We start from the raw sequence: 27,800 nt of genomic DNA on the forward strand, positions 1-27,800 counted from the left end.
TGATACCTTAGAACTCAGCTTGCTAACAGATGCACAAAATAAATTGACATAAAGGACGGATGCTCACAGGCACATGTTTAAGCAATGCTGGCTAGAATGCAGTTCCGGGGGAGGAAATTGGCTGCTCGGCACGCTTTGCCATTTTTTCATCAGTGAAAACACTTGCTGTTAGCAAAAATAGGTAACTAATGTAGATCTTTTGTAACAGCGAGTTGACGTAAAATGAATGTTTGAAAAACGGGGGAGACCTATACTGTTAAAATCTGCATTCAACTTTGTTCAGAAGAATTATGGAATTACATAAAGTATATTAGCTATTAATCCACAAAAGTATACAGACTGTAAAAGTTCCAATGCAGAAGAGATCCTGCACTTGATCTCAATCCAATGAAACTGCTAGAATAATATCGTGTGAATGTCAAGTAAATAAATGTTATATTGATTTTGGAGTTCTTCAGCTAATTAAATAGCAAATTTATGCTGACAAAACTAAAAAGTAAAGATTGATCCCCAATGTTAAGTTATCATACCCAACTTTCAATATAACCACTTGGAATGCTCCTGTTTGGAATCTCTTATTGCAAGTACTGAATATTTTAATTTGATATTTATTGTTACCCACATGATACGGACTAGGCTCTTTCTCTCCCCGAACTGTCCCATATTGATTGGCTTGCTGAGCTGTTTCAGAAGAAAGTGTCAACTAAAATAGTGAGTCTGGTATCAAAGAAGGATGAACTAGAATAAAGCTGAAAGGTTTCTTTCCCCAAGAGAAATTAGTAAAATAGATGTTTCTATTAATAAATAGTAGTTTAATAATAAATATTAATATTTAATATGTTGAACTTAAATTCCCCACTTGCCATGTTTGGATTGAATTGTATCCCTATTAAGTAATTTAAGCCTCTAGCCACCACTCTAGTATCTTACAAAACTATTTTATATTATTGCTCCTTGTTGAGTATCATAACAGGTGAATAGATAGTCAAATTCCAATAGACAGAATAGATATTAAAGAATATCTAACAATCTTTTCTGGAGAGGCCAGGATCTCACTGCAAATTGAAAATGATGCTATTTTCAAAAAATCACACTACAGAATTTGATCTCTTTATAATACATTTTCAACAGAACTAGCATTAGCTGAATAACTCTAAAATACAATATGACTGAAAAATAATTGCCTCAATTCAGAAACAATTAGGGATGAGATCTATGCAAATATTTAAAACCAGGATCAAATCACTGCATGTGGAAAGGGGGGAAATATAATAATGACACAACAGTTAAAACACATAAGAAACTGAAGGAAAAAGATCTAAAAGAGTTCAATTAAGTAGATAACCTGAGTTGGCTTTTACTGATGAGAAGATGCAAAAATTGGGCAGGGGAGGTGGGGTGGGGCGGGGGTTGGGGCGGGGGTGGGGTGAGGTGGGGTGGGTGAGAGAAGTCTCTGTATAAAAATACTCAATTAAGACTGAAATGCAGAGGAATTTTTTTTTCTGGACAGCGGAGAATCTTAGGAATTCTACACCAAAAATGCTGAGGTATATTCAAGGGAGGATTAAGAGCAGCCCATTAATATTGTATAGCCAATTGGCAAAGTTTTATAACCAATTCTGTAGTTTGTTTTTTTTCTAGCCATCCAGCATAATAACATTATATCATTATTACCCTCCTGATACACAAAGTCTTGCCATAAGACAATCAAATTAGTTCACAACCGCAAATTACTGGATACAGGAAATCCCTGAGTTACGTAAGAGTTCCGTTCCTGAGTCTGTCTTTAAGTTTGTACTTGTCGGAACAAGTACATCCGGTATTATTTACTGTCAGTTAGTCAAACGTTTGTCCTAGTACAGAGGTCGGCAACCTGCGGCTCCAGAGCCACATGCGGCTCTTTGATCTCTGTGATGCGGCTCCCCGTGGTTTGTTAGCTTTTGAAATGTAATTCGAAATTTGAAGATTATGGTGATCTTGTACTTTGCGGAGACACCGTTTCCTGGCACATCCGAACAATTAGCCACCGTTCCGACTAAGGGAGATAGCCTACGGGGGTTTGTGAGTACGTGTCTTTTGGAGCATCCGCGCCCATGGGGACGGGTTGAGGGAGGCTTTAAAGCAAGGCTGTTTAGTTCGAATAAAGTTACCTTTGACTGCAGTCTTTATTTTAGCGCTGCGTGTAGCGCTACACCGCTACAACGTGTTTTTTATCGCTATTAATATACATCACAACTGCCAATGCCTGACACCCGCCAGTGCGCGCTTTCTTTTAATTCTTCGATCCAAGGTAGGCTACCTATGTAGTAACCTTCAACCCAACGTCTTTTTTTCGGAGTTCAAAATGTTTTTGTTGCATGCAGAAATGTAATTTCGTTTTCTCTGCAGGAGTTCATCAATTTCAAAAATGCAACACATTATAGTTTGTTTATACATAGCATAAAGGCAAAAAAAACCCGTTGTATGCAGTGTTATTTCATTTTGTGGCTCCCAGTGTTTTCTTTTCTGTGGGAAATGGGTCCATATTGGCTCTTTTAGTGGTAAACGTTGCCGACCCCTGTCCTAGTATATGGTATATATTTTACCTTTCTATGCATATAAACCACTTAAGAAATGTATGTATTCTAATAATTAAACCACTGCGTTGCTTAGTAATAATTGTAGCTTTCATCGGGGCAGAGCCTTACACATGCTCCATTATTCTCACTTTATTCTTTAAAATTGTTCCATTCGTTGACCGACTGCAGCCTAATGATTTTCCAATGACCGATGGCGTTTCACCTCTTTCCAAACGCTTTATTATTTCCACTTTATTTTCAATCGTGATCGCTTCCCGTCAATGGAACAGAAACACTGCTGGTGGTGGGTCCCAAGGTTCGCTGGCTCCTAAGGGCTACTGCACTGAATTCCCTGGGTCCACACTGAAATAGGTTAAATGGGATAAGTGGGGGCTGTGCTGGGTTTGGGTATTTGATCCTCCACAATATTCCACGTGGGAATTTAAACTGGAGGTGGCAGTGTTTTTTTTTACGAGGTCAAGTTGCAAGCTCGACATCAACCCAACACGGATGGTATGAGAGTCACTGGATTGACATCAACCTGGCACGGGAGCGGTCTCTCACTGGATCGAACTCGGGAACCTCCATTCTCCAGGCCAGCACTGATCTCACTGCGCCACCAGTCGAGAGGAACAGCCGGGGGTGGGGGGGGGGGGGGCAAGCAGGGTCAGGGTGAATCTTACTAAGAAAAATTTAAGCCAAATACAAAGTTAAACACTCAATACAGTGTCAATGGCAACAACTTAAAATGGCGGACCGCGTTCTCCTTCCTCGGTTCATAAGTACGAGTTGCCCATAAGTCAGACGCTCGTAGCTCGAGATCTACCTGTAATTGGTTTTTACTTTGGTCAATAGATATTAAAATGTAAACACAGTTGGAAAATTGAGAATTTTCTAAGTGTTGAATTTGTTCCAATGCTGAGGGTGCTGCAGTGCTTTATGTACAGAGTTATAACTTTCAAACAGCAATATCATAATTGCCCAAGATTTTTAAAAAATTTGCTTGAGGGATATTGGTAAATATACTGCGGAGTACTTTCTTGTTCTTCTGCAAAAGTATGAACTTTCATTTAAATTCACCTGAAACTTCATCTTTTTGCAGATGCTGTATGCATATGGTCTTTTGGGAATGCTCTGAAAGCCAAGCTTTTTGAAGAGACACTAGGACATCATTAAAGCTTTTTAATATCCCTATTGTTGAACCTATTGAGAAACCAACCACAGTACAGTATACTTTAGCCTTGTATAGTTTTTAAAAGTCATTTCCAATTATTTAATATCAGGTTATACTGAGGGTTACGTAGGCATTGATTAAAGAAAGTTTGCTTTTGTCAAGTAAGCAAAAACACAAAATGCTGAAACCCACCCGAAACGTCATCACTACCTCCTCCCATAGATGCTGTCTGGCCTGCTGAGTTCTGCCAGCATTTTGTGTTTTTTATTTATTTCCAGCATCTGCAGATTCACTTGTGTTGCCTTTTGTCAAGTAAACTAATTTTGATCTACAATAATCCAAATGCATAAAGGTATCACTGTTAAATATGTTAATCAACCAGTAAAAATTATATTCCAAATCCTTAATGAATTGCGCTGGTTTATGGCAATTAAGTCAGGGAATCAGCATTTACTTTTATTTTATTTTATTTTATTTAGAAATGCAGCACAGAATAGGCCCTTCCGGCCCAAAGAGCCACACTGCCCAGCAACCTACTAATTTAACCCTAGCCTAATTGCAGGAAAATTTACAATGGTCAATTAACCTACCAGACAGTATGTCTTGAGACAGTGGGAGGAAACGAGAGAACTCAGAAGAAACTAATGCATTTCATGGGGAGGATGTACAAACTTCTTAAAGATATCATTGGAATTCAACTCTGAACTCTGATGCCCCAAGCTGAAATTACATTGTGCTTACTGCTACACTACAGTAGTGCCCCAGAGGTAAGAGATCAGCTGAGATTTTAATGAACAGTAAAACAGGGAAGGCTCATCTTTTACTGATTCTAACATTTATGTTTTACTTAAATTTAAATCAATTAATGGTTGATTAGTTAAAAGACCTTATGACATAGGAGTAGAATTTGGATATTCAGCCCATCAAGTCTGCTCCACCATTCCATCATGGCTGATTTAATATCGCTTTCAACGATATTCTCCTGCCTTCTCCCCGCAACCTTAGATGCCCTATTGATTTATCAACTGTGTGCTGCTATGTAATCATCAGAAGAATAAAGGGTGAATTGAATAAAGCATCACACACAAAATGCTGGAGGAACTCAGCAGGTCAGGCACCATCTGGAAGTTAGATATGGCCCTTGTGGCTAAAGGGATCAGGGGGTATGGAGAGAAAGCAGGTACAGGGTTTTGAGTTGGATGACCAGCCATGATCATACTGAATGGCGGTGTAGGCTCAAAAGGCCGAATGGCCTAATCCTGCACCTATTTTCTATGTTTCTATCTATGGAACAGAGTGAACAGTCGACATTCTGAGCTGAGACCCTTCATCAGGACTCTTTTCTAGCATCTGCAGACATTCTTGTGTCTGTGATTGAACAAAGCATATTCAAATATAAAAACATCCTTCTAAAGATAATTTTCATTAAAGTATCCACAATACTTTTATCTTACTGATCATCAATGCTCTTTGAAGGAATGATTCATTATTTTAGCCACAAGTTGCTTTGTTCAGATATGGGAAATCTAAAACTAGAATAAAACTATTTCAACAGCACAGCTCAGCCTCAAGCTCTAAACTAGTTCACTTGCACAGACTGAGACCCAGAATAACAACATAAACAGCAAAGTAACGTGTTAATAATCTAAGGGATTTAATGGGAATACAAAATACAGTACATACAGGGTTAATCAGATCAGTGAGCTAAATATGTGGCTCAAGCATTAATGTGGGAGTAGTACCTTTGAATTTGTGGGACTTTGGCACCAGTATTGCGAAGAAAGCAGCTGTTCTGATGGGATGGGTAACACAAGAACCATGATGGAACTGGGGTCATAGGATATCAAATAACTAGGCTGTGGATGGCTTTAAAGTCAGTAGTAAGAGAGTAGATTTAACAGACTGGAAAATTATGGGCACAGTAAAACAGAAGGAGAGTGCAGCAGAAGTTACTAGTCTCCAGAATAAAGAATAAGAAAAAGCTCAGAAAGTGATACGAATTTAATTTCAAGCAAGATGGAGACAAAATTGAAAAGAAGTGTGGTGAATACAGGACTAAAGTTGTTATATGTGAATGCATGCAGTATATGAAATAAGGTAGATGATTTACAGCACATTTAGAAATTGACAGATAAGATGTTGTGGACATCAATAGGGAAGAAAGATGGACAGAGGGGTGGGGTAACTTCCTTAGAAAAAATTGATAGAGGATCATAAATAGAATTCCTGTGGGAACGATAAGAAATTGCAAGGGTAAAAAGACTCCAATGGGAATTATATGTAGGCCTCCAAACAGTAGCTAGGATCTGGGGTACAAATTACAATAGGAGGTAGAAAAAATGTTAAAGTCCATTAAGGAAAATGCAATTCTGGATTGGTGTTATGTAATGAGCCACATTTGATGAGTTAACTTAAGATAAAGCAACCCTTCAGAGGCACTGAATATGTTAGAATTTCCCCTGCAGTCTGGGGGCGGGGGGGGGGGGGGAGAAGCTCAAATTGGTTGAGTCAGTATTACACTTGAGTAAAGATAATTAAAAAGGCATGAGAAAGGAGATGGCCAAAGTTGATTGGAAGGAAACACCAGCTGGCAAGACAGTAGAGCAACAGTGGTTGGAGTAATTGGGAAGACACAAGATTGATTTATTGAAAAGAAGCAGTAGCATTCTAAAGGGAGGATGAGGTAACTGTGTCTGTCAAAGACAGCGTAACAGCAAAGAGAGGACATAGAATGGAGCCAAATTAGTTGGACTCTAGGGACTGGGAAGCTTTTAAAAACCAATAGAAGGCAACTAAAACAATAAGGACAGAAAAGATGAAATTTGAAGGTACACTAGTTAATAATATTGCATCAGTTTTCACTGTGGAAGACACTAGCAGTGTGCCAGATGTTGAAGGGTGTGAGCAGTTACTATTACAAGGGAGAATGGGCTCAAAAAGCTGAAAGACCTAAGGGTACATAAATCACCTGGACCAGATCAATTCGTCATATCATAGCTTGTCACACCAAACAGTCAGCCATTCTTATCTGGCGTGTAGTGTCAGGATTGGTCTCCTTTCGGATTAACTGGGTCACGATATGAACGCTCCTGACTCGACCCGCGCTTTTTATGAGGCCGAGTGGCTAGCTTGACACTCAACCCAGCACAGATGGAAAGCGTGCCCGGGGGGGTGGGGGGTGGGTTCGACTGGGTTCAAACTTGGGAGCCTTCGCTTCCGAAGTCCGGCGTTGATGCCACTGTGCCACGAGCTGCCTTCATCAGATGAAGTGCAGCTTAGGATTCTGAAAGAGGTAGCGGTAGAGATTGTGGAGGAATTAATGATCTTTAAAACCTCACTGGACTCTGGCATGGAGCCAGAGCACTAGAAAATTGCAAATGTCACTCCACTCTTTAAGAAAGGAGGACAGCAGCAGAAAGGAAATTATAGACCAGCTTGCCTGACCTCAGTGGTTGGGAAGATGTTGGAGTCAAGGGTGAGGTTATGGAGTACATGGTGACATAGGACAAGATAGTACAAAGTTAGCATGGTTTCCTTAAGAGAAAATCTTGCCTCACAAACCTTGTAGAAGTGACTGAGGAGATGACATGTACGATAGTTAAAGGGGATGTATTGGATGTTGTATATTTGGACATTCAGAAGACCAATGACAAGGTACCACACATGAGGCTGCTTAACAAGAGCCCATGGTATTACAGGAAAGTTACTAGCATGGTTAGAGCATTGGCTCTAACCACGCCAGCGAGTGGGAATAACAGGATGCTTTTCTGGTTGTCTGCCAGTGACTAGTGGTGCTCCACATGGGTCAGTGTAGTTGGGACCACTTCTTTTTGTGCTACATATCAATGATTTAGATGATGGAATAGGTGGCTTTGTTGCCAATTTTGCAGATGATATGAAGATTGGTAGAGGGGTAGGTAGTGTTGAGGAAACTGGTAGACTACAGAAGGACGGGCAGATTAGGAGAATGGGCAGTAGAGTGGCAAAAGAAATACAAAATTGGAAAATGAATGGTCATGCCCTTTCATAGTAGAGATAAATGTGCGGACTATTTTCTAAACAGGGAGAAAATCCAAAAATCTGGGATGCAAGGGGACTTAGGAGTCCCTGTGCAGAACACCCTGAAAGTTAATATTGCAGGTACAATTACTGGTGAGGAAGGCAATTAAAATGTTAGCATTCCTTTCAAGAAGCATAGAATACAAGAGAAGGGATGTGATGCTGAGGCTTTATAAGACACTGATGTGGCCTCACCTTGAGTAATGTGAACAATTTTGAGCTCCTCATCTAAGAAAGGATATGCTGGCATTGGAGAGGGTTCAGAGGAGGTTCACAAGGATGATTCCGGGAATAAAAGGGTTATCATACATGGAACACTTGATAGCCCTGGGTCTGTACTTGCTGGAATTTAGAAGGATAAGCATGGATCTCATTGAAAGTTTTCGAATGTTGAAAGGCCTAGACAGAGTAGATGTGGAAGGGATGCTTCCCATGGTGGGGAATCTAGGACAAGAAGGCACAGCCTCAGGATAGTGGGGAATCCATTTCAAACAGAGATGCAGAAAAATCTCTTTAGCCAGAGGGTGGTGAAGTTGTGGAATTTATATATATGTGTTTGTGTGTGTGTTGGGTCCACTAAGTTTCACGTTCTATGTTAATGGTTTGGATGATGGAATTGAAGACCTTGAGGCAAGTTTTGCAGATGATACAAGTAATGCTGGAGAAGATGGAGTCTGCAGGAGGATATAGACATCTTAGGAGATTGGGCAAAGACATGACAGATGGCATACAGTATAGGCAGGTGTATGGTCATGCACTTTGGTAGAAGAAATTAAAGCATACACTATTTTGCAAACCGGTAACAAATCCAAAAACCAGAGCTGCGAAAGGAGTGCATGCATAATCCAGATATGAAGAACATAGACATTTATAATTCTTACATCAAAATGTTGAAAGGCATTTGAACCATTTTGAAAAATACCTGAATCATGGATTTAATCAGCTGAATATTTAATGATTATGAACATAATAGGGTAAAATTAAATCTTTTTAGTTATATTGTAATATACGTTTTTTTTTCAGTTTGTCAATGTGTCTTTATTTAGGCATAAAACAGACAGATTCAATATATCCCGTTATCCAGATTTTAGTTTAGTACCACTTAACACACTCTTGGCCAAAAACTCTCAGATTCAGAAGATGAACCTTTCAAAATAGGTAATATTCATTAAATTCAAGACAAAGGTATTTAAACATGTTTATTAATACTGTATTTGACCATTTGACAGTTTGTTAATTCACAATCTGTTCTAGCCCCTCAAATGTAATAGTTCCAATCTATTAGCCTTTATATTATTTATGGCTCATTCCTTAATATTTAAAAGAAAATTGGAAGTTACATTTCCATAAGCATCTGAACAGTAAAGAGTGCTTCCAAGTGAACTTGTCAGTAGTAGTCTATGATGAGCACCAGTACTGCGACAGCTACATAGAGGTGTTTTCAATGTCTTTCTTCCTTACTTGTCCAATACCAAATACTGTACACAATATTATGGCTGCATTGTCTGTTGCATTTACTTCAATCAATAAATGGATTAATGAGTTGAAGGAAATACTTTGGAATTCATATAAACCTATAAGCTAGAGATTTGGCAAAGAAGCTTGAAGCTTTTAATTATTTTAAAACAGAAGTTATTGGTTCTAGAGCCTTGTACTGCCCTTCCTTTTTTCAGACTCATCTGTTAGATGCATCTGTTAGTATAACTCTGCTTTTAAATACAAACAAAAAATGCTAGCAAAATTCAGTATCTGCAGAAAGAAAACCAGATTGAATGTTATGGGATAATAACCTCCTATTGATGAGACCATAGAACCTTCCAGCTGACTTCAGTCTTCCATATGGCTTGTGGCAAATCTAGCTGAGATTTCATGTGAGACTTATTTTCATCAGTTGTTATATGCACAGTCTACCATAAAGAAGCACCAGGGCAACAGTTGTTGTAGGCACAGTCTCTCCCATCTCAGCCACTGAAGCTTGTAACTCCTCCAGAATTGTCATAGTCCCTTGATGGCCTCCGTCACTAGTCCCAGTCTTGCACAGTCACTGTGTTTTTGAGGACAGCCTGCTTTAGGCAGATTTGACAGGATACTGACTCACCAAGCAGTTGGACCTTCTAGATACAGGTGTATTTTTACTACTATCAATTGAAACACCTTGACTGCACACAGGACTCCAAAAACAGAGCTCATTTAACTAATAATTTGACTTCTAAAATCAACTGGCTGCACCAGTGAGGATTTGGTGTGTTATATTAAAGGGGGGGTGAATACTTATGCAATCAATTATTTCATGTTTTATATTTGTAATTCATTTAGATCACTTTGTAGAGATCAGTTTTCACTATGGCATGAAAGAATCTTTTTTCTGTCAGTCAGTGTCAAAAAAGCCAAATTAAATCCACTGTAATTCAATGTTGAAAAACAACTAAACATGAAAACTTCCAGGGGGATGAATACTTTTTATAGGCACTGGATATTTACATATCACTCAGATATAATTTAGGCTTGCTTGAGCAAAACACAAAAGGTAACCTGCTTGCTCAGGCTCAAGGCACTGGGTCTTTAGTACTTAGTTGGTTATTTTTAATGAAATGTTTATTCCTCAGTCTGCAGACCTCCCTTCTCCTGATTCTCAGCATACTCCTGATTATCCACCACCATAGTCATACATGACACTGCATCTAGTTGTTCTTCTTAGAACCATAACATCATCCATGCCCCCAAATAAAGCTTCAAGTTTTCAGGTTTCTTCTCCATCTGACTGAAGCTCTAATTATCCCTTGCCTCTTTTTAATCTCAAAGCCACTCAATCTACATCCCCTACCCCATCTACAAAATTGAAACCTTCAAGCGTAACAATCTATTTTCAAGACTAAAACCTTATCCAACCATTCATTTCACTACACAAAGCAAGGAATGATTGTAAAATGTTTTAAGAAGAGAAACACCTTTCATCCCCTTCCCAAATTCCTAGTTGAGTACATACCTGAGAAGCCCTACCCCGCCTCTTCTCAAGTAGATGGTCAATGGAAGCAAAAGTCCAGAAGAATAAGAATAAAATGGCAAAAAGCAAAGGAACAAAAAACTTAAAGGGCCCTCACAACTACAAGAGCAATGGCAAAATGCAGCATGTATCTCAAAAATAAGTCAGTAGCTTCCTCTGATCTGAGGATTTTGGCTGACTGATAGGTCAAAGCTAGACACAGAAAGAAACATTAACATTGAAGGAAGAGGAGGAAGATATAACATCCAGGCATTCGTTGTGATAGTGGCCTCATGGGCAGTTGATGTTGTCCTGAAGCAATTACAGCTGCTTCTCCGTTACTACTGCTGCTCTCTCTGTACAAAGAGACAACTTCACTATTACTGAAGTCAAGTGGTTGGTGGCCATCTTCTTGAAGCATATCCAGAGTACAGAGCTCTCCTTTTCAGTTGCTCAATGTATACAACCAGATTCAAGGAAAAAAATGGCTGATCACCTTCTATCAGCATGCAGCACTCCTGACAATAACTGTTAGTCAATCTATCCAGTGACTTAAATTGCATTATCAATGTGAATCACAGATCTGATTGAGTTAAAGCAAACTTCATGTCACCACATGGAAATCTTTGGCAACCCCCAAGTGGAGCCCCAGTTGTGGACAAATTGCTTGGGTCAGTTCTCAGCAGCCTTATACATCACAGCAGTGTTCACCTTTGACCAGTGTTCACTATTGCCTCCACCTCAAAACCTCTAAAGTACTTTACAGGCTAGAGAAGCATAAAACCCTCCAATGATTCTAATGCACTGGCAGGAGGTGGTTCTTTAAGTTCAAAGGTGTTCAGAAAGCTGGAGACAGACAGAATTGAAACCATAATCTCTTCCTGATGTAATTGATAGGATATGTATGTGGAAAAGGAATTCCTCGAAGTAAATTGCAAGAAAACATTGCATTTTGCTTCAGAGTTTCCCAAAGGCATCTTACAATACTTTTTCAACAAGATTCACAGAGAGAGCTCTTAAGGCTATTCCTAGTGACACACGAGAATCATAGAAGACTACAAACACAGAAAAAATTATTTGACCCACCTAGTCCATAGCAAACTTCTAATCGACCTGGACCATGGCTGTCCATACCCCTCCGTCCATGTACTTATACAAAGTTCACTTGAAAAACTATTAATGAAAAACTGTATATTGAAATACTATTAATGGCTGCTGGAAAATAATGAATTCAGTGAAAGGGATAGTTTGTTTTCCCAGAACAACTAAATGCTATTGATTGGCATATTGGCCAAGGTACAGAAATATGCTGAGGGCTGCACTGAAGCTTGTTGCAGTTACTGCACAAGCTCTGTGGGAAAAGACCACAGCCTAGAGCCCTGCAAGCAATGAACACTGAGGGGCTGGATCCTTTACAAATGCCTCGCAGACATTTCTATGGTTAAAAATGAAATCTTAATGTGAACATATTGCTAGTGAACATATTGAATTGCTTGATATAATGAATGATAATTATGTGTCTCAATTATTTTACTGCATATTTTACAGATAAAGGTTATCTTTGAAAAAATGATACCCATAGAAGAATATCAAAAATTTGTTCATTTTCAAGGGTTTTCAAAGTGTCAGTCAGTCCTATTTATTCAGATTAAACTCATAAACCTTTAAACCTTTACTATCTATGCACTGTCCAAGTGCCTTTTAAATGTTGCTAATGTATCTGCCTCACACACTTTTTTTAGCATTTCATTCCACATTTTCAGCAGCCTTTGGATGAAAAAAGTTGCCAAAAGGCTCCTGTTTTTAATTTCTCCTTTCACACTTAAACATATGCCCTCAAGTTCTTGATTCCCCAACACTGGGAAAAAGACTGTGCATTTACTCAATCTATCCCCCTCATGATTTTATACATGTCTATAAGATTATCCCTCATTCTCATATCCTACCATCAAAGTGCTACCTGCTCAATCTCTCTCTGTAACTGAGTCATTGAGTCATGATAACATCCTCAAAAATCCAAAGAATTCAGAATCTATTGTACTCCTCCAGTCAATGGGGCAGATGTATAGAGCTCCAAAAGCTCTCAGTCCTTGCTACAGAATCCTCCAAGATCATCCTTGGATGGATGCCATGTTTTGTGGAGGGGTTGCTATGCATTGCAGATTGTACACTATGTTTTACGGTGGAATGCTATGTTTTGTGGATGGGATCTGCAGCAATAAAAGAATGGATCAGTAACATCCTCACAGCATGAAGGTCAAAGGAATCAAAAAATACTTTTACACTGAGTTCTTCAACTTGAAATGCTCCTTTTGGTTCTACTGATCTGCACCACCTATCTCTTAGAACACTTACCCTTTAATCAGTTAATCATAGTCTATACAAAACAAAGAGCTTTGCAGGTAAAAAAAATGTGGGTCCTGAGTGAGTTCTCAAGGCTATTTGGAAAACGCCACTCAAAGGTTTCAAAGAAACACCAACACCTTCCTTAGATTTTGCCAAGAAAGGCCCTTCACATTGCATCTTGAAATATTGCAAGACACCATGCTACCTTTCTCTTGGAAGAGACATAGGGGTTTTGGTTTGAGCTTCATTTCCAGTAACCATGTATCACAGGATGCTTGCTCTAAAGGCTGCGTATGGATGCACGAGATGAACATCAGCTACTGCCGGAAAACCGTTAATTCAGTAAAAGATGCTATCTAGTCTGCCCTGAATGCAATAATGGGCTAAAATGATTAAGCCCCAATATACATCTTTAAATATAAACCACATGCCCAGCATGTAAAGAGAACACTACAGTAGTGTAATGGGTGACAAATGACACATACTATTCATAATAGAAACTGTTCTACAAAATTCACAGTCACAGTTGCTGTGTTCACTTTAACAGATTATGTCTGACATAATGACTTCAGTGCAAAAGGCCACTGCTTTTTGTCTGTTTGTAACGGAAGTAAAGGACTATGACTTTTGTTAAGCACATAAAATGGCTCTTGCATGCTTTGTTCACAATATCCTACAATAGTGACCCCCTCTACAGTCAGATGAGTCCAGAGTTTCTCAACAACATGTCAACCAACACAGTCGCTTTGAAGCTTCCGGAGTTTTGGAAGAGGCACGCTACCATGTGGTTTGCACAGACAGAAGCCCAAGTCATGCTGCAAGTAACACCATGGACAATATCAATTGACAAACTTGTTGCCAGTGCATCCAAAACCATAAACTTATCACATCCCCGCACACTTTTCAATGGCTTCAACCCAACATGGGCTGATTATTAACCCTGCTAAATGCCAGTTCAGGTAGTCTACCACTGACTTTCTCGGCCACCTCATTTCTGCAGAAGGTGTGACACACTTGCTGTCAAAAAGTCACCGCTATTATGGACTTTTCAATACCAAAGCCCTGCAACAGTTTTTAAGTATCGTGAATTTTTATCACCATTTCATTCCACGAACTGCTAACTGATGCTCTTCTTGTATGTTGTCTCTCCAGCGTCAATGACAGCTGTGGATGTGGCTTGGGCTTTCATCATCATCTGGATAGCACAGTTCGGCACCCTATCTGATATTTCTTTTGACACCATTCCCAATTCATAATAGACTTCTGGGCTGCATTGGCCCAGAACCTCAGCATTAAATTAAAACAAATCACACCACAGCGTATCTACGGGTGCTGAATGGTTTTATTCCCAATGCCACGACCGCCAGATTGGCGTCTCAGCAGCATTCCATCCTCCTCAGTAAACGCAATTCTTTTACACCTAATCCTGCCTCCCTTCATGACACAGAGCACTCCTGGGTTCCAGTTGACCTACATTCTACCTCAATAACTTTGTCTGTCATGATGCACCTGTTAGCCCCCTTATGATGGCCCGTTCTGTGCTTCAGAACAGGGAGAAATGACTTTTATTGGAAATAGGAAGTCTAAAGCTGAAGGTATTTTTGTAGAACACTTTAAACAGGTCCACCAAGATTTTGATGGTTCCACTGCCATAGCCCCTGCATCATGAGATGACCATGTGTGTGTCAGCAAACCTCTGGACAAACCTGAGGCATCTGCTGTTATTCTAACTAAGGTACCCTGGACCTGAGCTGAGTAGCTCATTAGAGCTTCAGATAGACTCACAATGCCGGCGAATTAGGTGAATTCTAGGGAGGCCTGTGTAGGGGAATGTAATAGGAGACACATGACACATATTGTTTATAATAGAAACCGTTCTAAATAATTCACAAACACCATCACTGAATTGTTGTGTTCACTTTAAGAGACTGTGTCTGATATAGTGACATCCGTGTAAGGCAACATTTTTTTTTATCGTTATGGAAGTAAAGGGCTGCAGCTTTTGGTAAGCACATAAAACGGCTCTCAACTGGTTTATTCACAAAATCCTTCAACATTTATTGTACTCTTAATATTAAAGATCTCAAACTGAATTCAAAGTACACCCTATCCTCGTTATATGCATCTTCAGACTATGCAGATCCACAGTTATGCGAGGAATCTATTTCTACCAACATCTCCTTATATGCATCCAAAATTCACAGTTATGCGAGGAGCCCTGCTTTCCTGCCATACATGCCTTACAGTCTCACTCCTGCCAGTCCCGCATTGGTTTTGGGAAGGTGTGGATGTGCGATCTTGTGCTCTTAAATTTTTGTTGGTTTTACCTATGGTACAGTGATTTTGTGCTTGAAATATTTAACTGTGCCTCCTAAGCATCCGATGTCATGTGCTGGGCCGTCAGCCGAGTGGCAGAGAACCGCTTTAACACTTGAAAAAAAGTTGGAAATTATAAACAGTGCGGCATCAGGTGAAAGTAACACAGCTCTGGGACACTACTGCCTGGAACAGAATCTTGTCTTTAAAGTTCTTTTGTTGCTTGACAATGCGCCAGCCCATCCTAAACATCTGGACAGCATTCATCATAATATAACCGTGCGTTTCCTGCCACCTAACGCAACATCGCTTTTTCAACCACTCAACCAAGGTGTGATCCACATTCATGGCGTATCTTTTTACGGCAAACTATCTCTCAGATGCTGCAAGCAATAGTCGATTTTGAATATCCCAGGAGTTTACCAACGGTGAGGAAATGGTGTAAGTTGGAACACTTGGCACAAACAGTGATGGACATGGACCCAAGTTTAGAACAGGGTCAGCATTTCAGTCATTCCCTGCTGTCAACCATTCTTCCCTACAAGCAAATTTATGATGGAAAACAGAATGCTGCCAAGCGAACAACCCTCAACACTTTCTTCAAACCGGTGTCGTCATCTGCAGCTGGCAGTTCTAAGAGTTCTGTGAGTCTTCCTTCACCCCTTGCTGAGCTTGATATGATCCGGATGACCCACAACCATCCACCTCACCCATGTAAAGCAGCCCGACACCACATCAACCACTCATCTCCCGGAGTGAACACACCTGCCATTGTTGGTAAATACTGTATACCCTAGTATGTTAACTTTCTATGATTTATTACATTGAATATTACCTTAAATTGATGAAATATAATACAAATGTTGCCTTGTGGTACTGATTTTGTGTCATATTAGAATGAAAATGTGAATAAATTACAGATAAAACATATTTAGGAAGCACTCTGGTACACATCCTTATTTTCTCCATTTAAATAATTATTCACATTGTGAGATTTCACATTATGCGTCGACGAGGAACGTATCCACTGCATATAACCAGGATAAGGTGTAAAGAGAAATTGCAACATACTCAATAACTGCAGAGAACTGTTACTAACTCATTACTGGGTTAGATTGGTCAGAAGGTTCAATTTTCTGGTCAGTTGGGGAGAGACCAGGACTAGCAGAGTTAGTAATATCCCCAACCCTTAAAATAGCTGGATGATACAGCTAAAAACAATTAGCCTTCCACAATTCCCAAAATTTCCAGAATCTTTCCAGAATCATTAAACCAAGATTAATGAATAGAAATTTTAAAACTGATATACAAGAAAGGAGGGAAAAATGGGGGAAACTGTTGCCACCAAAACTGCTGAAACCAAAGCATAAGAAATTTCTGTTTATTGATAAAGTACTGATCAACATGCAGGGACAATTATTTGCACTATTCAGAATTCTTCCTATTAATTTTCCAGGCTTCAAAGTCATTGTCAATTATGTTTAAATATGTTGTATAGAGTTGGGCTGAGAAGTTGCAGATGGAGTTCAACCCAGAAAAATGTGAAATGCGGTCAGGATGATGTCTGCATACAATGCTCCTTCAGATAACATCTTCGGAATAGATCATGAAACCATATATTTCACTACAGGCAGTCCCCGGGTTACGTACAAGTTCCGTTTCCTGAGTCCGTCTTTAAGTCTGATTTGTACGTAAGTCGGAACAAGTACAAACGTTTGTACATCCGGTATTAATTAGCGTCAGTTAGACAAATATTTGTCTTAGTATATAGCATATATTTTACCTTTCTATGCATATAAAACACTTAAGAAACATTTGTATTTCAATAATTAAACCACTGTGTTGCTTAGTAATAATTGTAGCTTTCATCGTGGCAGAGCCTTTCACGTGCTCCATTATTGTACATGTTTGAGCATTATTGGGGGGGGCGGGGTCAGGGTGAATCTTACTAAGAAAAATTTAAGCCAAATACAAAATTAAACACTCAAACACAGTGTCAACGGCAACGACTTAAAATGGCGGACGGCGTTGCAATCCGACTTAAAATAGCGGACAGCGTTCTCCTTCCTCAGTTCGTAAGTACGAGTTGTCTGTAAATCGGGCTTTCGTAACTCGGGGACTACCTGTACTTTTATGTCTGCTTTTTTATCTTGAATATGATTCTCGAACTGTTGGAGCCTGTGATTTACAGTTGGGAGATCGTTTGCGTGTTTCAATGCTCTGCAGTCTTCAAGGGGATTCTGCGAGACAAAGACAGCATGTGGGAATCCTGTGGCAAAAAGGCTATGAGCCGATGCTCGATTCCATTTTACTAATTAAAGCTTCCATTGCTCGCTGATTAAAGTGATGAGGGAAATTGAAATGCCAGCTGTGTGCGTTTTTATCGTTGGGGGAAATCGCTGTTGCTAGAGCGGGGAGACTGCCTTTTTATCACTACTGAGATTGTTCTGCAATGGAAAGCGAGAATGCTGTCCAGGTTTTCTGCATTTTGGATGTGGAGTTGAACTGCGGACTTTTTTTTGTATGGGTGTCATGGGTTTTTTTGTATTCTGCCTTTTTAATCACTGGTGAGATTGTTCTGTTCCCCATTTTTCATCCAGTCTTTCTCGTTTTTTGTGTGCAGGGCAAAGGGATTTGGGGGTTGAAGACTGTGCTGCCGTTCTCTTCTTTCTTGGTTTCTTGGCTACCTGGAGAACAAAACTTCAGAGTTGTATACTTTGAACCTTTGTAATGATTTCATTTGCAAGGTCAAATTTGAAGGCAGAGTATGAGGTTAATGGCGGGATACTGCAATGTGGAGGAACAGAGGGATCTTGAGGTTCCCATCCATAGATCCCTCGAAGCTGCCACACAGGTTGATAGGATTGTTAAGAAGACATTGGTCAGCAAATTGAGTTCAGGATCTGTGAAGTACTGTTGCCACTCGATAAAACTTTGGATTGACCACTCTTGGAATAGTATGTTCAGTTCTGGTCTAGCATAAGTTAGCGTAGTTTTAAGGTACTTGGGGGAAAGTATAGAGAGGGAAATTTCTGGTAAATTCTTTACACAGAGTGGTGAGTGTGTGGAACACCTATAAGGGCGATGGTCGAGGCTGTATATTGGGGTAGTTAAGAAACTCTTAGATAGGCATATGGGTGATAGGAAAATGGAAAGCTATGTAAAAGAGAAGACCTTGATTGATCTTAAGAGAATGTTAAAAGGTTCGCACAACATTGCTGGCCAAAGAATCTGTACTATACTGTAATATTCTATATTTTATTTTCTATGTTCCATCCTGCACTAAACCCCTTATGGCTTCATTAAATGCCACATTACAGAATATTTATTTTTGTCAACACTTCAGACCTGATTACTTTATTTTACAATCATATTTTGACTTCAGATCTCCTGGTATTTCAAATCTTTCCAGCCTTACACTTCACTATAATCTCAGCTTAAGTTTTCGAGTGATTTTAACTTATTGCACATTGCATCCTACCCCATCTTTTCACTTTTCATGGTAGCAGAACATTTTGCTATCAGTATCTTACTCCTTCCAAAGTTCAAAGTATATGTTATCAAAGTACATATACTTTAGAGGAGAGGTTAACACCCTGACACAATGGTGTCAAGATAACAACCTCTTCCTCAATGTCCAAAAAAGCAAAAGAGCTGACCATGGATTACAGGAGGAACAGAGACAGCCTTGCTCCAATCAACATCAATGGGACTGAAGTTGAGAAGGTGAGTAGTTTCAAGTTCCTCAGTATACACATCACCAAAGATCTCACCTGGATTGCACACGTGGGCTGTGTGACAAAAGAGCACAACAGCGCCTCTTCCACCTCAGGTGAGTGAAGAAGCTTGGTATGAGCCCCCAAATCCTCAAAACCTTCTGCAGGGACACCACTGCATTGTGACTAGCTGCATCACTGCCTGGTATGGGAACTGCACCAACCTTGATTGCTGGGCACTGCAGAGAGTGGTACTGACAGCCCAGCACATCTGCGGATATGAACATCACTCCATTCAGGACATTTACAGCAGAAGATGTGTAAAGAAGCCCTGGAAGAACATCGGGGACACCAGTCATCTCAACCATTAACTGTTTCAACTGCTTCTGTCTAGCAAACAGTACCACAGCATTAAAGCCAGGATCAACAAGCTACAGAACAGCTTCTTTGTAAAAGCCATTAGACTTATAAATTCATATGTCTGTACACTGCAAGAGAGTCATAACACAAAGATTTTTAATTCCTCACGTTGTGGAAAAAATGTAAAATTTAAATAAATAAATTCAAATACTGTATGTAACCATATACAACCTCAATATTCATTTTCTTGTGGGCAAAGTCAACAAATCTATAGAAAAATGACTATTATCAAAATCAATGAAAGACCACCCAATTAAGGGGTACAATCAGATTGCAGAAGACAACAAACTGCGCAAATGTAAAAAGAGGAAACAGTAATATAAATAAATAAGAAATAAATATTGAGAAAGTAAAATGAAGATTCCGTGAAAGTAAGTCCAATGGTTGTGCAAACATTTCAATGATGGGACAAGTGACATTGAGTGAAGTTATCCCATTTGATTCAGAGAGGTAGCACTGTTCCTGAACCTGGTGGTGTGTCCCAAGGCTCTTGTACATTCTTCCTGATGGCAGCACCAAGAAAAGAGCATAACTTGGTTGGAGGGGTTCCATTACGATGGATGCTGCTTTCCTGCAAATGTTTCATTTAGATGTGCTCAACGTTTGGGAAGGTTTTAGCTGTGATAGACTGAGCATATCCACTATGTTTTGTAGGATTTTCCATTCAAGTGCATTAGTGTTTCCATACCAGGCTGTGATACAGCCAGTTAATATACTCTCCACTATACATCTATAGAAATTTGTCTGAGTTTTAGATGTCATGTCAAGATGTCATGCAGAGGGGCTGCTGTGCTTTCTTCAGAATTGCACTTACATGTTGGGCCCATGATAAGTCCTCCGAAATAGTAACACTTAGAAATTAAAAGTTCCTGACTCTCTCCAGTTCTTCTGAAGTTTCTCTATCCCTTTTCCTTATTAAAAATATTGTTACAAATAATGATTCTAAATTGGAAGATCAACCAATTTTTACACCTACTGATGCTAATATCATATTGAGGTTTAGTAACATAACTAAAAGCTACCATAGCATAAATTGTTAATCTGCATTATTCTACTTCATGATGAAGGATACTGGCTTGAAATGTTGACTGCTTATTAATTTTCGCAGGTGCTGCCTGACCTCCAGCATTTTATTGTTATTCTACTTCATTATTTCTTCTGCAAATAAAGAAGAAATGTGTATTCTTATTCTTTTCAATTCCAAATATCCTTGCAGCTAACTATCCGGCAAACTTCAATCTTTAAGTTTGCTCACTCTACATATTATTTGTCCTAATCTATAGCACCTTTTTCTCCTTCCTACTGCATTAGTGCTTCTTCAAAACAAACATTACTTGATAGGTCACATATTTTTGTCTGTGCTTGTGAGCTCTAAAACACTGAAGAATGATTTTTTAAGTAGACAAAAACTTGATCTGGCAAATTGTTCAGGCTGTGTCCAGATGACTGGGAAAACTATCATTATACTTTTGAGGCATTAAACAAGTAACTTTCATGCTTTACAATACCTCTTCAAAGGAAAAATTCAGAATAAAGTTTCCTGAAATTTTCCGATTTCTAAACTTCCCTTCAATTGCACAATAAAATTTTAAAACATCATATTTTCATTTGTATTACAGGCAGCCCCTGAGTTATGAACGTACAACTTACAAACAACTTGTACTTACAAACCGAGGAAGGAGAACGCCGTCCGCCATTTTAAGTTGTTGCCGTTGACACTGTATTGAGTGTGTCACTTTGTACTTGGCTTAAATTTTTCTTAGCAAGATTCACCCTGACCCCCCACCTTCCAGTCAGTACTGCCCCCACTTGTCCCATTTAATCTGTCTCAGTGCAGTGGACTTTAGGACCTGGGAAATTCAGTGTGTTGGACTTTAGGACCCAGCGGAGCTCAGGACCCACCGCCCACAGTGTTTCTGTTCTGTTGACGGAAAACAATCACGATTGAAAATAAAGTGGAAATGATAAAGCAATCGGAAAGAGTTGAAATGCCATCGGTTATTGGAAAAGCATTAGGCTACAGTCGATCAATGATCGGAACAATTTTAAAGGATAAAGTGAGAATAATGGAGCATGTGAAAGGCCCTGCCCCAATGAAAGCTACAATTATTACTAAGCAACGCAGTGGTTTAATTATTGGAATACATATGTTTCTTAAGTGTTTTATATGCACAGAAAGAAACATAGAAACATGGAAAATCTACAGCACAACACAGGCCCTTTGGTCACAAAGTTGTGCCGAACATATCCCTACCTTAGAAATTACTAGGTTTACCTATAACTCTCTATTTTACTAAGCTCCATGTACCTATCTAAAAGTCTCTTAAAAGACCCTATCGTATCCGCCTCCACCACCATTGCCGGCAGCCCATTCCACGCACTCACCACTCTCTGAGTAAAAAACTTACCCCTAACATCTCCTCTATACCTACTCTCCAGCACCTTAAATCTTTGTCCTATCGTTGCAACCAATTCAGCAAAGGGAAAAAGCCTCTGACCATCCACACAATCAATGCCTGTCATCATCTTATACACCTCTATCAGGTCCCCTCTCATCCTCCTTCACTCTAAAGAGAAAAGGCCGAGTTCACTCAGTCTATTCTCATAAGGCATGCTCCCCAATCCAGGCAACATCCTTGTAAATCTCCTCTGCACCCTTTCTATGGCTTCCACATCCTTCCTGTAGTGAGGCAATCAGAACTGAGCACAGTACTCCAAATAGGGTCTGACCAGAGTCCTATATAGCTGCAACATTACCTCTGGGTTCCTAAATTCAATTCCACGATTGATGAAGGCCAATACACCATACGCCTTCTTAACCACAGTCAACCTGCACAGCTGCTTTGAGTGTGCTATGGACTCAGACCCCAAGAACTGAAGTAAAATATATACTATATACTAAGACAAACATTTGACTAACTGATGCTAAATAATACTAGATCTACCTGTTCTGACTTACGTACAAATCCGACTTAAAGACGGACTTGGGAACGGAACTCGTTCGTAACCCGGGGACTGCCTGTATAGCATTTGTCAACTCCAAGCAACTGCAAACATTTTACTTGATGTGAAGCTGAAGTAAATTATGTATATTGATTAAAAATGCGAAGCATCTGGAAGGAATTTGCATCCAGAAATCTGTAATAACCCTGCAGAACACAAAGTGCATTTAGACTCATTCAGTACAACATTGTGATAAAAATGTCTCCTACAGCCCTTTAACAACCCTCATAAACTTCTCTGTTACATGTCAAGAGCCTTCTTGAACATGTCACCTAAGGAAGTTTTATAACTCGCCACGTACATTAAGGCCTTCAGGAGGACAATCAATAAGACCTTACAGACAGAAATCATCACTAACAATGACAAGTTTAAATGATTTTTGAACATAAACACAAAATGTCTAATCATGGCAATGCAAGTCACTTTGATGTATCTATCAAATGATATGCTGATTAACCACAAAAATTACATTCAGACAACTTATTTAAATTACAAACGACAGTATCACATGACTGCCAGTCCTGAAGACTGGTCACGGCTCGAAACATTGACTGTTTATTCTTTTCCATAGATGCTGCCTGACCTGCCAAGTTCCTCCAGCATTTTGTGTGTTGATTAATTCTACAAAACTCCAATAAATTCTTTTTTCATTGAGAAAAAATAATTTCTGTTTTAATTCACATTTATTCCTCCAAGAGGACCTTGTTGTGGTTTGGAGGCTTGTGTGCCTTAGTGACCCAGAATCAGGGCCTTATGCTTTGGCTCTTCGTAGGGTCACCGATGGCAAACACTTCAGAGGGTAGAAGTCAGACAAAATGTCGCTCAGTTTCTCCAGGTTTCGGGGGTTCAGTCTAGAGCTAACAACCTTGACTAGTCAAACAAAATTGCTACGGAAACAGTAATAAAGACTCCTTCTATGTCTGTGTGCACTGGCATTCCGGAGTCTTCACCCAGGACATGCATGGCTGACAGTAGTGAAAATCAAGTGAAGCCACTGACACAATAAAGCCCTGAACACTGAGAGGCAGATGGAAGACTTAAATTGCCGCCCTAAATGCCAGCAGGCATAACGGGCAGTAAGAAAAATAGTCACAAAAATTAAACTAATAGATTCTGATGAAATATAACATGAATATTCCATGAGCTGATGTGTAATTAAAAAGTCACTTGAAAAAAAATTAACCTAGGCTAAAAGGGGTCATATGAGAAAGTTGTCCAGGGCAACATGCAAAATTTAGTTCCACATATATATAATAACAAAAGACAGATACTAACTAGCAGCAATTCAAATGAAATGCATCTGCAATTTCTACAAGTTATGATCCTCAGTAAGAAAAAAATCTCCAGAGTCGCATTACAAGTCTAAGAGCAGTGACCTATTTAATGTCATTGAAGATGCAGCAATATGAAAAGAATTGCTTTTAGCTCACCAACTAATGATCCTAGTGCTCCCAACTGACTAAACTGATGAACGACTCCCAATAGTTCACACTGTATGCGTCAACTGATGCAGACAGCAGTCTTTCCACAATTAAAGCTGCTAACTCTCAAGATGCACAGCTCTCACACGACCCCTAGCTTTGTTTTATCTCAATGCAAATAAGACATACGGGTTTGTAATTTTGCTTAAAACAAAACTTAAATGTAGCTTCACATATAAAAAACATTTTAAAGAAATCTTTTTAACAGTACTACTTTAAGACTGTCCTGCCACTAAATTACAGGGCAAAGCAATGATTAATAAAATACTCATGAAGCTATGGTTAAACTGATAATATACAATAACTCTTGATGGTCTAACAAATCAAAAGAATAGAAACATGTTAACTGAAAAGATAATATTATAGCATATTGAAAATTTGTACAATACTCCATTACAATTGAGTGGTCTGCATGTCAGATTCAACAAGTTCCTCATCAAAATTCAGTTATATTAGGAAAGGGGTTAAAAAGCAGTAATATTCTAAATCTCCTTAGTGGGGAGCCAGCAGCCTGCAATACTTCCAGAATTGATTGTTTTCTCTCAAATGTCAGCATGGAACATGTGGGCAGAAAACATCCAATTAAAAAAAACTGCAGCAAAATATCATTTCTCAGTTTCACTTCAAGAAGCCTGGAATCAGTTTGTGTAAAAGCTTGCTGGCATGTATCCATTATAGAAACATCTTCAGCCAAAATGATAAGGAGGCGAGGTCTTGCTTTGCATGCACAGCTTGCCAGTAGCAGCTGATAGGAATTGGTCTTCCCCGGCAGCCTGGAGAGCTTGCATACGGCAATCTCAGTAACAGGAAATTTCATAAGTGCGTGGCTGCCTCTAGCGAATGCACCGTTGGTCACAGCTGGCTAGATGTCTCAGTATTATAAAGGGAAAGGTGCCGACTAAATGCTATGGAGTGGAGGGAACTTTAAGCAATAGCTTAAAATGCAGCCTGGAAAGTAAACTGATAGTTCATATTTTACAGTACTGGATTATTACAGAGAATCTACGTACACATGGATATCCACAACAGAAGCAGTGCACAGACATCACTCTTATATTTCTAATTTACCTAAAGGTAAGCTATCATTTAGAGTCTAGTTGGAAAATTAATTCTATCGTATCCAGTTTAAAAATAGTTCATGATCGTGTATATCAATTAACAGAAATACAAATATTTAAGGTTATCTTGAATGAAAATTATGATATGCAAATACTTTATGACTGCAACCTAAGTTACTTTCAGATGTAAGATAACTGGATTGTTTTTGACTAATGTAGAAACCAGAGTGTTGTAAAAATACCCAACTCAAGTGAGTTTCTTCACCTGAATGCAGTTGCTTTCCTATCATCTAATAATTTATAAGTGTCTGCTGGACAGAAGTGTAATTTAGAAAAGAGGTGAGCACAAATATCCTTCGTGATTCAATGTCCAGTGAGGTCCAATGGTTCACATAGAGAAGCAGAAAATAAAAAATAACAATTTGTAATAACTGGAACTATCAACATACTAATTGGGGACCATGTTTTTGGTTGTGTGCATGCTAACCCAGAAATTCCCTATAAGATGCAGCAAACCAGCATTTTCTCTGCTACTGAAAAGATGAATAATTTCTATTGCCTTTAAACCCTACCTAAAAATGTTTCTTCACAGGAACTTCATTAAAATATTCTTCCATAATAATGCAAAAATTTTAGAAAGAATTTCATAATGTCAATGCTCTAGCGTCTTACAAACGGTCGGGCTGAAAAGAACAGCAGTCCATTTTACCATTTGGTTTCATATCACTGGTTGGCTGCATGGAAAGAATTACTTCAGTTTAACCCCTTCATTTCCTTATTAAAGGTTATTTTAACCACTCACATTAGTATTATTTAAGATGTACTTCATGAGGTTTGTAAGTGAGGCTTAAGGAAACAATTGTTTTTTCTGTTTAAACAGTAAATTATGAGATCATCCTCTGCTTACTGCAAGAAGTCTTGCAATCTAGCTAAGGTGAATTATCTTTCTTTAAAAGCAACTAGTGCAGTCATTTACAGACATTTTTGTTACATATGATTTATTTGAAATTATTTCTTGGAAATAAATTTTAAGATTAATTACCAGGTTTAGGTTCTATGGAAAAAATGATCACAACAGAAATAGATCAATGGGACTTAACAAATGATGGTTAACAACATGCTTCACCTGTTAAAATTATTTCAGAATTGTTAAGCAAGTGTCAATTAAACAATGAACTGATAATTCACTTAAAATTTTCCTACAGCAACAAATTGAGAACAAAATTAATCTTAACAATGTCTAAGAGCAAAATGATAAAAGTAAAGATCAACTATCTAGGTTTAAGCAAATTATAACTATCTGAAAGTTTTAAGAACAAAATTTTTAGTATTTATTTTCTGTAAGAAATAGTCTATTAATCTCCTCACTTATATTTTAGCACTCTAAATGTAAACATAAAAAGTAAGCCTTTATTTTGTAATCATTCTAATTGTTATGAAGTAAAATTCACTAAATATTTCTGGGAATGATCATAATACATGATTTTACAATGAAAAATGCAAATAAGATTTTATTTTTTTTAATATGAATTCTTTACAGATTCATGGATAAACTTAATTACTGTTTTATACTAATTTATCCAATATTCAATGTTTTAAAACTAGAATCAATATGCACAAAGAAATTTCTATAGGAAGGATCTAAATCGAAATTAAGGTCATTCAATACTCTCAAAACAGCTTAATAGCTTTACATGAACATGAGATTTAATAAAAGATTTTGAATAGATACCAGAAATCTATTCCTGCCATAGTTGGGGAATAAAAAAACAGCCAGAAACACATCTCCAACCCAAAAGTAATACATGATGCACAATCTTCTTCATATAAAATCATAACTTAATTGTTATTTTAAGATAACTATCCCATTTAATTCAATAGTCATATTATATGTAGCTAAACTATCTGGACAATCCTCAAAAGTAAACTGGTAAGGCAAAACCAGAGATCAGGACATTAATAAATAATTGCAATTTATCTTGGCTTTGAAGTTTAGTATTCTTTATATATCATTTTATTCATTAGCTAGAAATATTCACAGCATGTGTTAAATCATTTATCTGATGAAAAAATAGTTCAAACCAGAACAGTCAGCTTTCTGTATTATTTTGTTTAGAGATACAGTGTGGAGTAGAAATTTCCAGCTCTTCGAGTCTTGCTGCCCTGGCGACCCCCGACAACAGATTTAACTTTAACCTGATCACAGGACAATTTACAATGACCAATTACCCTACCAGGTTCATGTTCTCCAGAGCACTCTTGAAAAAAACACATATTCCATGGGGAATACATACAGACACTCCTTACAATGCAACTGAACTCTGAACTCCGATGCCACAAGCTGTAATTGAGTCACGTTAACCGTTCTGCTATTGTGGTGCCCATTAAATCCCACAAAATCTGAAAGGATTATACAAGCCACAATCCCTCAAGTAAGTTATTTTACATGTACACTTTATATCTGTAGAGCATCCATTTTTGTATCAATTTCAAAGTCATGTTATTAAGTTTCCTGTTCCTAGTTTCTAGACATTACAATAGCACTTTTCAAAATACTCAAAGTGATTGTTCTAGAATCATGAGGAATTACAGCAATATTTATTCATGCTACTTTCTTAAAATTCATATTTTGGGATCTGGAAATTCTGGCAAGGCCAGCATTAAATGAGCATTCCCAACTTTCGTT

The 27,800-nt window shown here is 38.5% G+C and overlaps 2 protein-coding genes across 3 annotated transcripts in view; one reads left to right on the top strand and one right to left on the bottom strand.

The window, feature by feature from the left end:
- The window catches only part of dock1 (dedicator of cytokinesis 1), a 549,009-nt gene that overhangs the window by 245,652 nt on the left and 275,557 nt on the right, over window positions 1–27,800 (bottom strand). The gene's annotated exons all lie outside the window — the stretch shown is intronic.
- LOC132379598 (inhibitory synaptic factor 2A) overlaps window positions 24,865–27,800 on the top strand; it is a 38,768-nt gene continuing 35,832 nt past the window's right edge. Inside the window, exon 1 of the mRNA XM_059947702.1 lies at window positions 24,865–25,130. The gene's annotated coding sequence lies outside the window, so the exon portion shown is untranslated. The remainder of the gene's footprint in view (window positions 25,131–27,800) is intronic.

The sequence above is a fragment of the Hypanus sabinus genome, chromosome 22, assembly GCF_030144855.1.
Source record: "Hypanus sabinus isolate sHypSab1 chromosome 22, sHypSab1.hap1, whole genome shotgun sequence".
NCBI lineage: Eukaryota > Metazoa > Chordata > Chondrichthyes > Myliobatiformes > Dasyatidae > Hypanus > Hypanus sabinus.